The 13,812-nt window shown below is 41.2% G+C and overlaps 1 long non-coding RNA gene across 6 annotated transcripts in view; it reads left to right on the top strand.

Moving 5' to 3' along the window:
• LOC139041385 (uncharacterized) overlaps nt 1-13,812 on the top strand; it is a 460,406-nt gene that overhangs the window by 439,759 nt on the left and 6,835 nt on the right. For 5 of the 6 annotated variants that reach the window (XR_011496440.1, XR_011496439.1, XR_011496435.1 and 2 more), the window contains one exon: nt 8,697-12,728. This is a non-coding gene — a long non-coding RNA (uncharacterized lncRNA). The remainder of the gene's footprint in view (nt 1-8,696; nt 12,729-13,812) is intronic. The other variant, XR_011496438.1, reaches the window with a different exon arrangement.

The raw sequence follows: 13,812 nt of genomic DNA, 5'->3' as shown, positions 1-13,812 counted from the left end.
AGAAGAGGCAAAGCCTCAGTTGGTACTGAATTTGGTGGATGGAAGAGTGGAAAATTGTCTGGTGGAGATCAGTGGCCACGGCAAAATTAGAGACTTTGGGTCTCCTCCTCCCTGCCCCTGTTGTATCTATCCCATCTAAGAGTGCAGATGCTATGCACTCAACTCATGCGTTTGTGGGGCAATTGAGGGTGTGTGCAATGAAGGAATCTGGTGTACATGGTTTCCCAAACATACCTGGAAACAGAACCCTTACGTGAAGGTGTGTAATACACAGACGAGATCCTTTGTGGATCCCAGAGAGGCACAAAGAAAAGTTACTGGCTAAGAGTGTGTCAGAGACTTGAGACCCTGGAGTTTGGGGACTATCTATGCTAGAAGGTACAAAGATGACCGAGACCCAGGGCAGGCAGATTGTCTGTCCTCCAGTAGCCATTATGAGCAAGGAACCTTATGGATGGCCAAGAAAAGGCTGCCAAGTTCAGATCTGAAAAGCAGTTTTGGTACTTATATTGGTTATATATCTTGATATTTAACTTTCTGTATTTATATTTGCTGACAAAGAGGGGGTTAACCAGCTTGGTAAAACTGGGACATTTGAGAGGTGCCTAGAAATTGTATAAAGTTTCAAGAGAGAAAAATTCCAAAGAAAAATGATCTATTTTGCTATTTACCATTGGTATCTGAAGAGGGGAAATGTGTGTTCCACCAGTTGCAGGATCAAAAATAGAGGACCAAATCAAATTTGGAAAGTAAAAGGAAGGGAGAAGATTAATGAGGGAGGGAAGTTGGTGAAAAGTGTTTTAGTTCAGGTACACTAAAAATAGCCTGAGACGGGGATTTCTATGCAATTAATTTATTGTGATAGTGATTTCAGAGGAATCCTGTGAGGAAATGAGGGAATCAGGATACGACAAGGAAGAAGCTAGCAAGGATGCATGTATAGCTGAAATGCAACCTCAACCTGATCCATGGTGAATGACACCCGGAGTTGGCCCACCTTGAGACAAGGATGCTGGCCTTTTGTTCCTCTGTATCAGCCAGTCATTGGCTGATAAGACATAAAAGCTTTGGTGGCAAGTTCAATACATGCATTGTCACAAAGAGAGGAGGTGGAATGGTAGTTTGTAAGATAAATGTGTGTGCAATCTTGGAGGGAAGAGGATTCCAGATTGAACTAACATTTATTAAGAGAAAACTATCTGCCAACTGCTTTCTGCTGCCATTGTTATATTTTAGAGATGAGAAAATCGAGAAGTAATGTAAAGTAGTCAAGAAAGTGGTGGAGCAAGAAAGTGATGCTGGTTGCTTGACTCCCAGCACTGGTTTCTTTCCTCCCTGCCCCACCATACGAATCAGCAAGAACACACGAGTGGGGACAGGCCTACGTGTGTGAATTACGGGTAAAGGAATGTGAAGATTAGGAGTGACCTGGATCTACAGGGAGAAGGGAGACCTAATGTCAGACCGAAACAAAGACATTAGAGTGGCTTGTCAGACAAGCTCTCTGTTTCAGTCATCTGTCCGATGGTGTTGGTTAGGAATTGGGTTGGAGGTCCATGCAGCTGAATTATCGGGAAGTCTTAAAGGTTCTCATCATACAGCAAAGAAACCCAAACACTGATTGCAGGGAAAAGATCTCGTGGTAGGAGAGGCTGAAATCAAGTGCTGGGGCCGCAAAGGAATGACTGGATGCTAATAGTCCTGGGAAGGAGTATGAGATGCAAGAGTGGTCTGTAAGGTGGGAAGATTCAAGCACCAAAAGGCCAACTGCAAAACCTGCAAAAAGCCACAGGAGTTCCATTTAAAATCTCCTGCTATCTAGAACACGTAAGAAATAGCAAGAGCCTTTCTAAGATATATTTAACCTACAGATGGAGAAAGATGCCTGCACTCAGGCTGTATGTCAGATACCCAAGGCCTCCTGAGGCCAGTGAGTGCTCCTGTCCATTCATTTGCTCTCAGGGTTGTGCATTGCTAAGTGTATTCTTAGGTACTATTTAGTTTTAACCAAACCAGTACTCAGATAAAAGACAATTAACTTGACAAGACTTCTGTTAAGAAAAGTGTAGATTGAAGAGGATTCTAATAATGCAAAGAGCGTAAACAATAACAGAATGGGGAGATGGTACAGCTTCACTTCTACGTCTTGACCAACATCATGATGTTTTAAAAAACTGCTCATTTAAAAAATGTCCTAAAATAATTGGAACATCACATATTGAGTGTGGAGATTAATTATCATAGGAGTGAACAATTGGAAAAGTTTGGAAATTACTGATAGAGCAGAGAGACTACGCGATTTGGAGTTAGATATGTGCTTGCACCAGGCTCTGTGTCTTTACTCGATGGATGACCTGGGACCAGTCAGAGGGCTTCTGTGCAACTCAGTTTTCTCATCTGAAAATAGGGACAGTAATCTTAGGGGTTAAAGGAGATAAAGTTTTTATGCTTCTAGCTTGGTTCTGGGCATAACTAGTGTGCAAAAAAATATTAGCTCCCTTTGTTTTCCTCTCAAGGAAATTTGAACTTTATGAGATGTTTGTTTCTCTAATCTAGTATTAGGTAAGCAATGTAAAATAAATCCTGGGAAGTTATTTGTAATTTTCTTTGTTTATTTTTTATTTCATTTGAAAGCAGAATGGAGGCTAACAGTCATATGAAATGTATCTTTTGTACTGGAGGTAGGCCTAGAGAAAAGGATTAATAAGCTTATGTCGTTGAAGTCATTTGTAATCACTGGTCCAGAGTTGCCATGCTTGCCGCATTTTTATTAGTACTAATACATGCACAACGTTTGACCTTTGGAAAGAGACTGTTAAAAAAATCTGGGTCTGCGATACTGTGATTTATGTATTTCTCATAAATATTTGGTCTTTTTCCAGTTTTTGGGCTCACAGCTCCCCAAACCCTTGGAATTTCTTGGAATAAGAATGATAAAGGTATCTTCTGTTATGTTAATGAAGTGACTTTTGGAAAGCCTTTATTACTGACAGAAAGGATGGGGGCTGGTTGGGGCTTGGGTATGACACCAATCATGTGATTAGAGGGTTGGAACTTTCAGTCCCACCAACACCCCTGACTCCAGGGAGGGGAGAGGGGCTGGAGGTTGAGTTAATTATCCATGGCCAATGATTTAATCAATCCTGCCTATGTAATGAAGCCTCCATAAAAACCCCAAAGGACAGGGTTTGGAGAGCTTCTGGGTTGGTGAACATGTGGAGATTCAGGGAGAGTGGTGCACGTGGAGAGGGCATGGAAGCTGTCTATGCCTTTTCCCACATACCTTGCCCTATGCATCTCTTCCATCTGATTCTTCCTGAGTTATATCCTTTTATAATGAACTGGCAATCTAATAAATAAAATATTTCTCTGGAATTCTGTAAAATGCTGTAGCAAATTAATTGAACCTGGGGAGGGGGTCTTGGGAACCTCAGATTTATAGCCAGTGGGTCCAAAGAACAAGTAACAACCTGTCCTTGCACCTGGCATCTGAAATGGGAAAGGATAGTCTTGTCGGACTGAACCCTTAACCTGTGGAATCTGATGCTAATCTTTGGATAGATAGAGTCAGAATTGAGTTGAATTGTACGACATCCAGCTGGTGTCCCGAGAATTGTTTGTTGGTGTGGGGACCCTCCACACACACACACACACACACACACACACACACACACACTAGAATTGGTGCCAGAATCTATTTAGGGTCCCAGATTGGGTTCTCTAGAGGCAGAGCCTGACACAAGGATTTAGGGTTGTCATGAGTGGTTAGTAGTGGAATGTCCACTCACTTTTGTGTCTTTCCACAATGCCAGAATTTATCAGGGTAAATTCAAAGGATCTTGTAGTAAGTGACTGAGGTCTGCAAACAGGGGCAACAACCTGGCAGTGGCCCTTTATAGAGACTTAATAAAACATCACACATTAAGTCATATTAACATCATAAGAACATATTAATTAACACCGAACACAGCATTCAATATGCAATGGGTTACAAACCAAAGTCCACAAAGTCCTTGGCATGGTCCAGTGAGTCAGAACAGGAAAACGGTCCAGCCCAAGGGAACGGAGAGAGTCACGGGAGTCAGCAAGTCAACCAGCAGCATGTGTCCTCTTTCTGGGATGGCTCGCTGGCGTCGGTGTTCCTTCGTCTCTAGCTTTTATGCTGCTTCCACATCTTATCCAGGTCTGCAGTTGTGCTGTCTGATTATCTCTGGGTGTATCTACGGTTTTTGTGGTTTTGGGCATTCTGTGGGTGTTCCTTTAAGGCATTGTCAGTTACACCCATAACTCCATTTTCTTGTGCAGAGTCCTCAGCATGAGTTCTTCCATTTCGTATGCTGTCTACAATAGGTCTCTAGTTTACTGAGAGAGTCTTCACAAAAAAACAAAGCAAAAGAAAACAAAACCAACCTCCTAAACAAACAGGAGAAAACTCCCAAAGTCTTAAGGAAGGGAGCCAAGCAGGATAAGGCAGGGGAAGGGAGGGGGGGCCAAGCAAGGCAAAGTCTAACCTTGGCCTGTTCCAAGTGGGGCTCTGGGTCATAAACAGCACCACAAACTTGTGTGCCCTCAAGGCAAACAGACTGACCTTTTGACTACTAAATCAAGCATGGGTCATTGACTATACCAGTGGGGGTAGGGAGGTAAGGGAGGGTTGTAGCTTTCCTGGCCAAGTGGCTCCTATCAACTGGGGAGAATTTTCCAGAGAAGGGGATTGCTATCAGCTGTTAGCAGTCTACATTCATTGCAGCTGAGGGCTGGGTGCCCAGGCCTGTTGAAGGGGGATGTACGTGGGACTCTCTGTGTTTTCTACCCACCAAACTGGACAAATTCAGTTTTTCTGGAAAACTTTTTATTGTCTTATAGCATACTGGCACACATCAGCAGCACCATGTCAGGTGTTTGGTGGCCAATAGTAACATACTCTTCATAGCCCAGAGCAGTGCCGTCCAATAGAAATATAACGTGGATCATACACATAATTTAAAATTTTCTAGTAGTCCTATTGAAAAAGTAAAGCAAAAGAGGTAGTATTAGGATTAATAATATGTTTCACTTTACCCCAATATATCCAACATTACAATATTGACATGTAATTAATATAAAAGTTATTAAAGACATTTACAATCTTATTTTTGTACTCAGTTTTTGAAATCTAGGGTGGTTTTACATGTGGTTAGTGGCTGCTATACTGGAAGGTACTGGACCCCAGAGTCTAGAGGGGTGATTGACTTCAAAGGGGCTGCCTGGTTGTCAGATCCTAATCAAATAATAAATCCTGTTTTTACTCTTCATGTACATGTAGAGCAGGAAAAAGTTTTCCTCTACCTTTTTAGGTTCTTCTGGCTGGTCTAAAAATTAAATTGACACGAGACAGAATAACAGGAGAAAATCAAAGTGTAATAACATGTATACATGGGAGAAACCCAGGAGAACTGGGTAACTTGCCAGAATGGCCAAAGCTGCTACCTTAAATACCATCTTCAGCTAAAGACAGAAGAGGATGTTGGGGGTGTAGTGGTTTGGGATTTCAAAGGGGAGGAAGGCAACTCACATGGAGATGGAAAAGGAAATGTTTGGTAACAAAAGTTTACCATGCCTTGCAGAGACAATGGGACATGGAGAGGACTTTGATCAAATGGGCCTTGCTAGGCTCCTCCCTCTCTACCACACCTAGTTCATATTATACTGTAATTATCTATGGTGATAACTTCTTCCTGGAACAGGCCTTCTATCTTGAATTCTTTTAGGCAGTTAGGAGGAAGGTCAAATTTTCCTCCTGAGTCTTTTTTCTCAGAAATAATCAAGCCAAAGATACACATTTTGGGGTAGCAAATTCTACTCCCCTACATACGGCATACACTTGAGGAAGTAGCATGAAAATATGAGCTTACCTTTTAGGAGAAGTGGGGAAACACTGGACTTTGTAGTTGGGTAAGCTTGGATTTAAGTTCTCATTCTTCCATTTACTGATCTTGGCTAATATATTTAACTCCAATTTATTTGAATCTCAGTTTCCTAAATTGGGAAATGGGATAAGGTTTGCATGGTGGAGTTGATTGGAGTGGATTGGAGACCTGCCTGGCTTGGAAGAGGTGCTCAATAAGCCAGTGCTTACCATTGCCTCATTTTGCTAATGGAGTAAGTGTCCCAAGTGGAGAAGATGTGTAGATACCATTTTCTCTGTTTTCTCTCTGTCCTTTCAATCTCCCCTTTTCTCTTCTTTTTTCTCATTATTGCATTTTCACTTATTCCAGTTTCTTTCTTACTGTATATCTTTTCATTCACAAATTTGAATGAAACCTTCTTGAAAGTATTGTTTTGAGGCTAGTTTCTTGCAAACAAAGATTTTCAAAGATTAAAGCTATCCTTGAGGTCCAGTTCAAGTGTCACTTTCCTTTAGAGTTGAAGACTCTTGTTTGAATGTTTCTTTCCTTCCTTCTTTTCTTCCTTTCTTCCCTTCCTTTTCTTTATTTACTAGCTCTTCCTAGTGAGCTTGCAGTCCTTACTCTGAAAATCTTCTTGGGTTTTGGTGTTTATTTTTGTAGGACAGAAACTTGAAGTCTTTAGGTTAACAAAGGAAAGTTCAGCTCCACTTATACTTTTCAACAAAACAAGCCTTGTGAGCATTAGGGAAAAACAAATAAACAAAAAACATCAGCCCTTTCCCAATCTGGTAGAAAAGATTATTCATTTTTGCTGTTTTTTTCCTGTAGCGTCCCACATTGTCACTGTCTAACAGATGGCATTGTGATTGTATAATCGCTATCATGGATATTATTAATAATGCAACGGACTATGATCTCAGCCTTCCTTCCTTTAGTAACATTGAAAGAGTCCTGGAATGTTCCAGTTTAGCTCACAGACTTCTTTTTGAGTTAGTTTATTCACCACATGACTAACCCTTTGAGGAAGAGCAGCAGCCAAATCTCTAGTGGTAGGCAACCGGTAGCAGTCCCACATAAACAGAAGCATTTACATACATTGTAAATCTGCCCAGGGTTCACAGACAATCCAAAGTAAGAAGTATTCTCTCTATAGCCCAGAGAAGTGTTGTCCAATAGAAATGTAATGTGGACCACATATGTAATTTTAAATTTTCTAGTTGGCCACATTAAAAAGTAAAAAGAAAGAGGTGAACTTAATTTTAGTAACAGATTTTATTTGACCCAATAAAGCATAGCTTTTCTCAATACTTCTATAACTACCCTGTCTAGGTTTCCTTATGATCAAAATGAAAATTGCATGCTGAATGGATTGCAGAAGTCAAGCCCCACTACAGTGAACAACACTTGATAGACAACTTCCCTAACTCTGAACATGAGATGATCAAAGCAAGATTTGTCCTACGCTAATTAGGGTAGTCAGGTTCAGCTAAGTCTAACATCTGAAGTTTGTGTAGGAGGGCAGAAAGTCATGTTTGGACAAGGAAAGAGCCAGTTAATGATCATATTTAAAGGTCAGCCATTTACTTTTCCAATAGCCTAGTGACATTTATCCTAAGTCACTTAAGAAATGTTATAAAATATCATAGATCCATTTAGCATTGCCATAGGGAGGGCTTGGGTCTTAAGATTAGTCTTTACAGGACTGTGGCTCTGTATTGTTATTGATAATATAATTAAAGGAAACTGTTTTGGATAGAACAGGAGTTGCAGGTTGGAACCAACGTTTTGACAGCTTAGCTTTATTCGCTACTCTAATCTTCTGGAGAACCTATAGATCCCCACAGTGATTTGTTAGGAGAAAAGGAAAATATTGTTGTGGTCCACTAAAATGTGATATAGGCTAGGGGAGCACAGAGGGGCCCTCTGAGATCCTACACTAGAGAATGACACAGATACAAGGCAAGAGAAGAATTTGGAGGGCCAAAGTATTGATGTATTCACCCTCTTAATATTTGGCATGACTATAAAATAAAGAGATGAGTTTTCCCATATAGCAAATTTGTTATATTACTTAATAGATAAACTCCCTTGAGTACTACTGATTCTGAAGAATGTCAAGGAAATCCAAGAAGAAGGTCTAAGTTGAGAAGGAAAAAAATAATGGCCATGCGGCCAATTGGAAAACACAGCTATTGAGGTAGAATAAAGAAAATAGAAGATGAACAACCTGGAAGACTAGTAATTATGATCAACATAATTAGTAATTACGTAACGTGATGGATATTTTAGCTAATACTATGGTGGTAATCATTTTGTAATATATAAGTGTATCAAATCGACACATTGTGTACCTTAAACGTAGACAATGTTATAAGTCAATTATATCTCGATGTAGCTAAAAGAAAAAACAACACACTGTGGTGAAGAGTCCGCATTGCTTCCGGTTAGAAGCCTTAGGGTTAGAAGCCTAGAACTGGTGAGTGCTGAGGATTTACAGGCAAAATTTACAACTAGGGACTGCTACTTATTTCCAGTGGCAACAGTGTCTGCTACTCCAAGAATTTTAGCTGGTAAAGCTAGTTATATGACAAACCTGGGTCAGATTAATGCCCCCTCTTCTTTTCCAGTGGATATAATTGTTTTTTCATTTTAACTGATGTAACTAATTCTTTGGGGAGGACGGAGTTGGGGAAAATGCATATTGGGAAAACATCACCATCAGAGTCTAGAGAGGGATTTTGATTCTGGTTTTAATTCTATCACTTATTGGCTGTAGCAAACTTTAACCAAATCACGTTATTTCTCTAGGTGTCTCACCCTGCAGCAAGCAAATTTGCATTTGTTCACATGGCAGCTCAGCAGGATTCCAAGTGAAAGAAGAGAAGAACACGAGGGCTCGAGGCTTGTGCTCAGCTCCGGCACTTCATCACTTCTATTGCATTCTATTGGCCAAAGCAAGACCCAAGACCAGATCAGATTCAAGGGGAGGGGAAATAAACCACATTGCACAAAATTGTACTACAGTGCAAAGGGGCGTGGACACAGAGAGGTGGAGAATTGCAGCTATTTTGCAATTTAACACACAGGCCATGGTAGACTGGCCTGGATGATTGTGCTACCACAGACCTCAGCATGCGAGTGTGTTTTCTTCCCAAGTTCCTCTCACACTGTGGATTTCTCTCTTAAATATTTTGGGAAGTTGGGGACGGGCAGCAGATTTGTGGGACTGTCAATAGGGCAGACAATGGTGTACTAATTTCTCCAACCACCCTCTGAGCCTTCCAGTCGTGTGCTCAAAAGGATAAGTATTTCTTCTTTTGATTCTCTAACCAAGATATATCTAAACTGCTTTCTTCTCGGGGAGATCTTTTTCCTTGCTGAACCAAAACAGTATGGGATGCAATGGCTAATAATTTCTCTCTAGCAGGGATATGGCATCTAAGTGCCGGAGTTAAGGACCAGGAACATGGAGTTTTCAGTTTATTGGCACAGTTATACCTGAAATAAGAAGCACTGAATTCATTATTTACGCTTGATGCGCATCATGCGATGTGAGCACTTAGCTCCAAGGAAAGAGGCAGCCTGCAAATGGAAATGGAAAAGGCATGGACTATTGATTAAATAGGCTAGGTTTTGTCTACTCCCTGCTACTTATTCACCTTGTAGTCCCAGGAAGGCTGACAATATTTTGAGTCCCAGGCAGGTTCATGTTTTAGAATTATCAGATGATGATAGAGTTGATGGTGGAGTCAGGGTAATTCAGGCATCTCTGTAAGAAAAATTCATCCTAGGGGAATTGAAATTCAGGCCCATGGGCTTGGGCCCTAGTGATTTTGTTGTAAGAAGCAGGGGCTGACTTGAGTAGAAAGCTCACTGTCTGTACTTAGATTTGCCTTCTTGTCCAGCACCCGTGGACTCTGAGCTAAGTTCCAGGCAGAGGGGACTCCAAGTAAAATTTTGAGAGGATTTTCTCAGCCCCAGCAGGACATTGGATTTTCTGGTAACAGTACTGGTATCTCTTAAATAGGTGCCACACAAAAGGGAGATGAGCATAGTACAGCTCCCATGTAGAGAGAGCGTCAGATGACAGGACAGAGCAAGAAGTGTGGAGGGAGCTCTGGGGGACTGGGGAGAGACAAAAGGGGTACCAGTGCTTTTCTGGAGGATTCTTACAGCAGAGGAGGGCCTGAGGACCTTGTCTACCTAAGCTGTCTACAGACATCATTGAGGGTATCTGGGGGATGGAGAAGGAATAACGTAACACACATGAGATATTTTTCAAGGGGCTAATTTGCAGTAGAGCTTTTGTTGGGACGGGACATTCTTCATTGTCAACTGCTGCAACTAGAGTGAAAGCCAGAGAAATATGGATTATGGCTGAAACTGTCATTATTATTGAGCACCTACCATGTGCACAGCACTGTGATGGACACTTGGACTGTAGCTCTGGGCAAGCCTTGATACCTCCCTGAAAAGGGCTGAGTCCAGTGGGATAGACACGACTCTGAGAAGGTCACTCATAAAGGTGGGCAGCAAGGGCAGAGGGGTGGAAAAGAAGGAAGGTAACTACACAGCTGGAACAGGGCTGTTTAGGCAAAGCTTCAAGGTGCAAAGTAAGCACAGGGCTTGTGCTCACTTTGGGGTGAGTTTGTTAAGCAGAACAGGTTGTGTGTGTGTATGAGTGTGTGTGTACATGCATGCTTTTTTTACTTTTCTATGCCTCAGTCTCATCTCTGACAGCAGATTATTCATGATTCACAGGGTAGTTGTGAAACTGGAATGTAATAATGTCTGTAAAAATTTCTTTGCAAATGATGAAGTACTAAAAAGATCATTTAATGTTGAAAAAAGTAGTACAATGAAAGCTTTATTAACATTTTACCAAATCAAGTTGTGGTAATTGCTAACACTATTTAAGAGTTTAATAAGTCCTAGGTCCTGTTCTGAGTACTTCATACACATTAGTTCAATTTAGTCCTCACAATATTCCTTTGACGTAGGTGCTGATATTACTCATTCTCATTCTACAGATGAGGAAATAGAGGTAGAGAGGGCCTTAGTCAGATCGAATTGCTGATAAGTGCTGAAGCTAGGATTCACATTTGGTATTTCATCCCCAGATTCTGCAGTCTTAACCATAATGGCATACTGTCCCTTTATTGTCATTTCTAATGCTGCCTGTACTAGTCTGCTCCAGCTGCCACAAAAAAGCACCAGAGACTGAGTGGATTAAACAGTCAAAATCTATTTCCCACAGTTCTGGAGACTGGGAAGTCCAAGATCAAGGTGCTAGCTGACTCAGTTTCCATTGAGGGCTCCATTCCCAGTCTGCAGATGGTCATCGTCTCTCTGTGTCCTCACATGGCAGAGACAGAGTGAGTGAGCTCTCCTGTATCTCTTCCCACAAGCACATCAATCCTACGAGATCAGGGTCCCACCCCCACGACCTCATTCAATCTCAATTGCCCTTTATAGGCCTCATTTCCAAACACAGTCATACTGGGGGCCAGGGCCCCAGCATATGAATTTTAGAAGAACAATTCAATCCATAGCACTGCTTCACACAAGCATTCTAGCTACTGGAATTCATTGATTATTGAGTGTTCACTGATTATTGCTGCATGCCCAGAATTCTCCTAAGTACTGCAGATATTGCATTGAGCAAACAAAGTCTCTCCTCTCAAGGAGCAGACTCTATCCTCTATCCTAATGGAGGCACAGACAGTGAACAGATTACAGATAACACTTCAGGTTGTGAGCAATGCCGAGGAGCAAAGGCAAAGCCAGCAAAGAGAAGAGAGGGAGAGAGTGATTTTGGCTAGAGTGGCGAGAGGGAATGTCTCTCATGATGTAATCATGAAGGATAAAGAAGGGTTGGATCTGTAGCCTATCTGGAGGAAGAAGATTCTGGGCAGAGGACTGGATGCAAGGGCTCTGAATTTGGAATGTGTTAGGGTGTTCAAGGTCTCACATGGTGGCCAGTGTGGATAAACAGAGTGAGCAAGGACAAGAGTGGTAGGAGATATCAGGGACACCAGGGGCAAGATCATGTATGACTTTGTTATTAGAATTTTAGTTTTATTCTGAGGGATATGGGAAGCACTGAAGACTTTGGGTGGAGGAGTTACATGGCCAGGCATGCATCTGTTTTTAAAGGACCATTTTGGAGGAAGTTACAGGATGCGTTGGTGGATCAGGGAGATCACTTAGGAGGCTGTTATAAAAGCCCAAGGGAGAGACAATGGGGGTTCAGACTAAGAGTAATATTGTTGGAGGTGGGGAGAAATAGAAAGATTCTGGATATATTCTGAAAATAGAGACTGCAGGATCAGATGAGGGATAAGAAAGACAGAAAAGATTTAATGATGGCTGCAAGGTTTTTGATGAGAGCAACCTGAAAGAGGGAGTTGCAATTTGCTGAGGCGGCACTGATGGATAGAAGTTTGGGAATATAGAGTTAGATTTGAAATGTTTCTTAGCTTTGTAAGTGGAGATGGTGAGTAGGAGCTAGAAATAAGGGTCTGTAGTTCAGGGGGGGAATTGGGTTGGATATTTAAATGTGTGTGTCCTTTGATTGTAGATGGTATTAAACTAATGAGACTAAATAAAATCACCCAAAAAGAACCTGTGGCTAGAAAAGAGAAGAAACTCAAGGCCTGAACTCTGGATCATTCTAGTATTTAGACATCTGGGACATGAGAAGTAGCCAGCTGAGAAGACTGAGAAGGAGTAGCTGGTGAAGGAGAACAGGAGCCAAGAGTGATGCCGTGGAGACGAAAAAAAGAGCATGTTTGAAGGAGAAGAGCTGACTGATGAACTGCATTAAATGTTGAAGACGAGGTGAGTAAGATGATGTCTGAGAGTTGCCATACACTTGGTAGAGTGTAGGTAATTAGTGGCCTTGATAAGAGAAGTTTTGTGGAGAGGATAGGAAGGGAGATTGAGGACGCAGAAAACTTTAGAGGAATTTGTTATGAAAGAACAGAGAAAACGGGTCAGTAACTAGAGAGAGCTGTGAGGTCAATAGAGAAGTTTATTTTTAAGATGGGCATGTTAATAAGAATATTTTAACACCGATGAGAATGATAGAAGGATCGAGGAGAGTCGGGGGCAGAGAGAGATCTTATGTTGCAGTAGAGAGGATGGATAAATGAAAAACTGATTCCTTGAGTAGGTGAGAGGGAATGGAATCTAGAACAGAAATGGAGGACTTATCTTGAACAAAAGCCCAAATATCTGTTCAACTGTAATAGGAGGAAGGAAGAGTATCTAGATATAGATGCAGGTAGACTGACAGACATGGAGGGAGCAAGTGGAAGTTCTATTTTGTTTGCTTCTATTATCTCAGTGAAATAATCAACCAGGTCACTGGCTGAGACCGTGGGTATGGAAAGAGATGTTGGAGGCTTGAGTGAAAATAAGGAGTGAAATGGAATTTTAGGAGAGTGGAAAAATAAATTGTACGGACAATGTAGTAGGATTTGCACGACAAAATGTAGGAAATGCATTAATAGTCCCTAGGCTTGCATGGGACCAGTCAGCATCCATTGTGAGATTTTTCTCTAGCTATATTAAGCCACTAAGATTCAGATCCAGAGTAGTCAAAGAATTAGATCAGAATTAGACTCTTGCTAATTGGAAGAGTTCTTTCTTTCCAATCATATTAATATAATGGAAGGAAATAGGAGCAAGGTAGTTGAAATGTATTCAAAAGAGCAATTATAATGACCAGCAATATTTCAGAAATAAAATGGATAATGGCAGCTGATGACTCTGAGTGACACTTGTTGGGAAGATATTATTTACTGTTATTAATATTTTTGTCTAGAGGGTGGGCGCGTGTTAGATGATAGAAGGTGGCAAGAAACCTTCTTTTTCACTGTTTTTTTTTAAGCAAATAACTTGTAATTCAATTATCATTCTA

The sequence above is a fragment of the Equus asinus genome, chromosome 21, assembly GCF_041296235.1.
Source record: "Equus asinus isolate D_3611 breed Donkey chromosome 21, EquAss-T2T_v2, whole genome shotgun sequence".
Taxonomy (NCBI): Eukaryota; Metazoa; Chordata; class Mammalia; order Perissodactyla; family Equidae; genus Equus; species Equus asinus.
The sequence above is the reverse complement of the archived record's forward strand: the minus strand, read 5'-3'. Positions and strand labels throughout refer to the sequence as shown.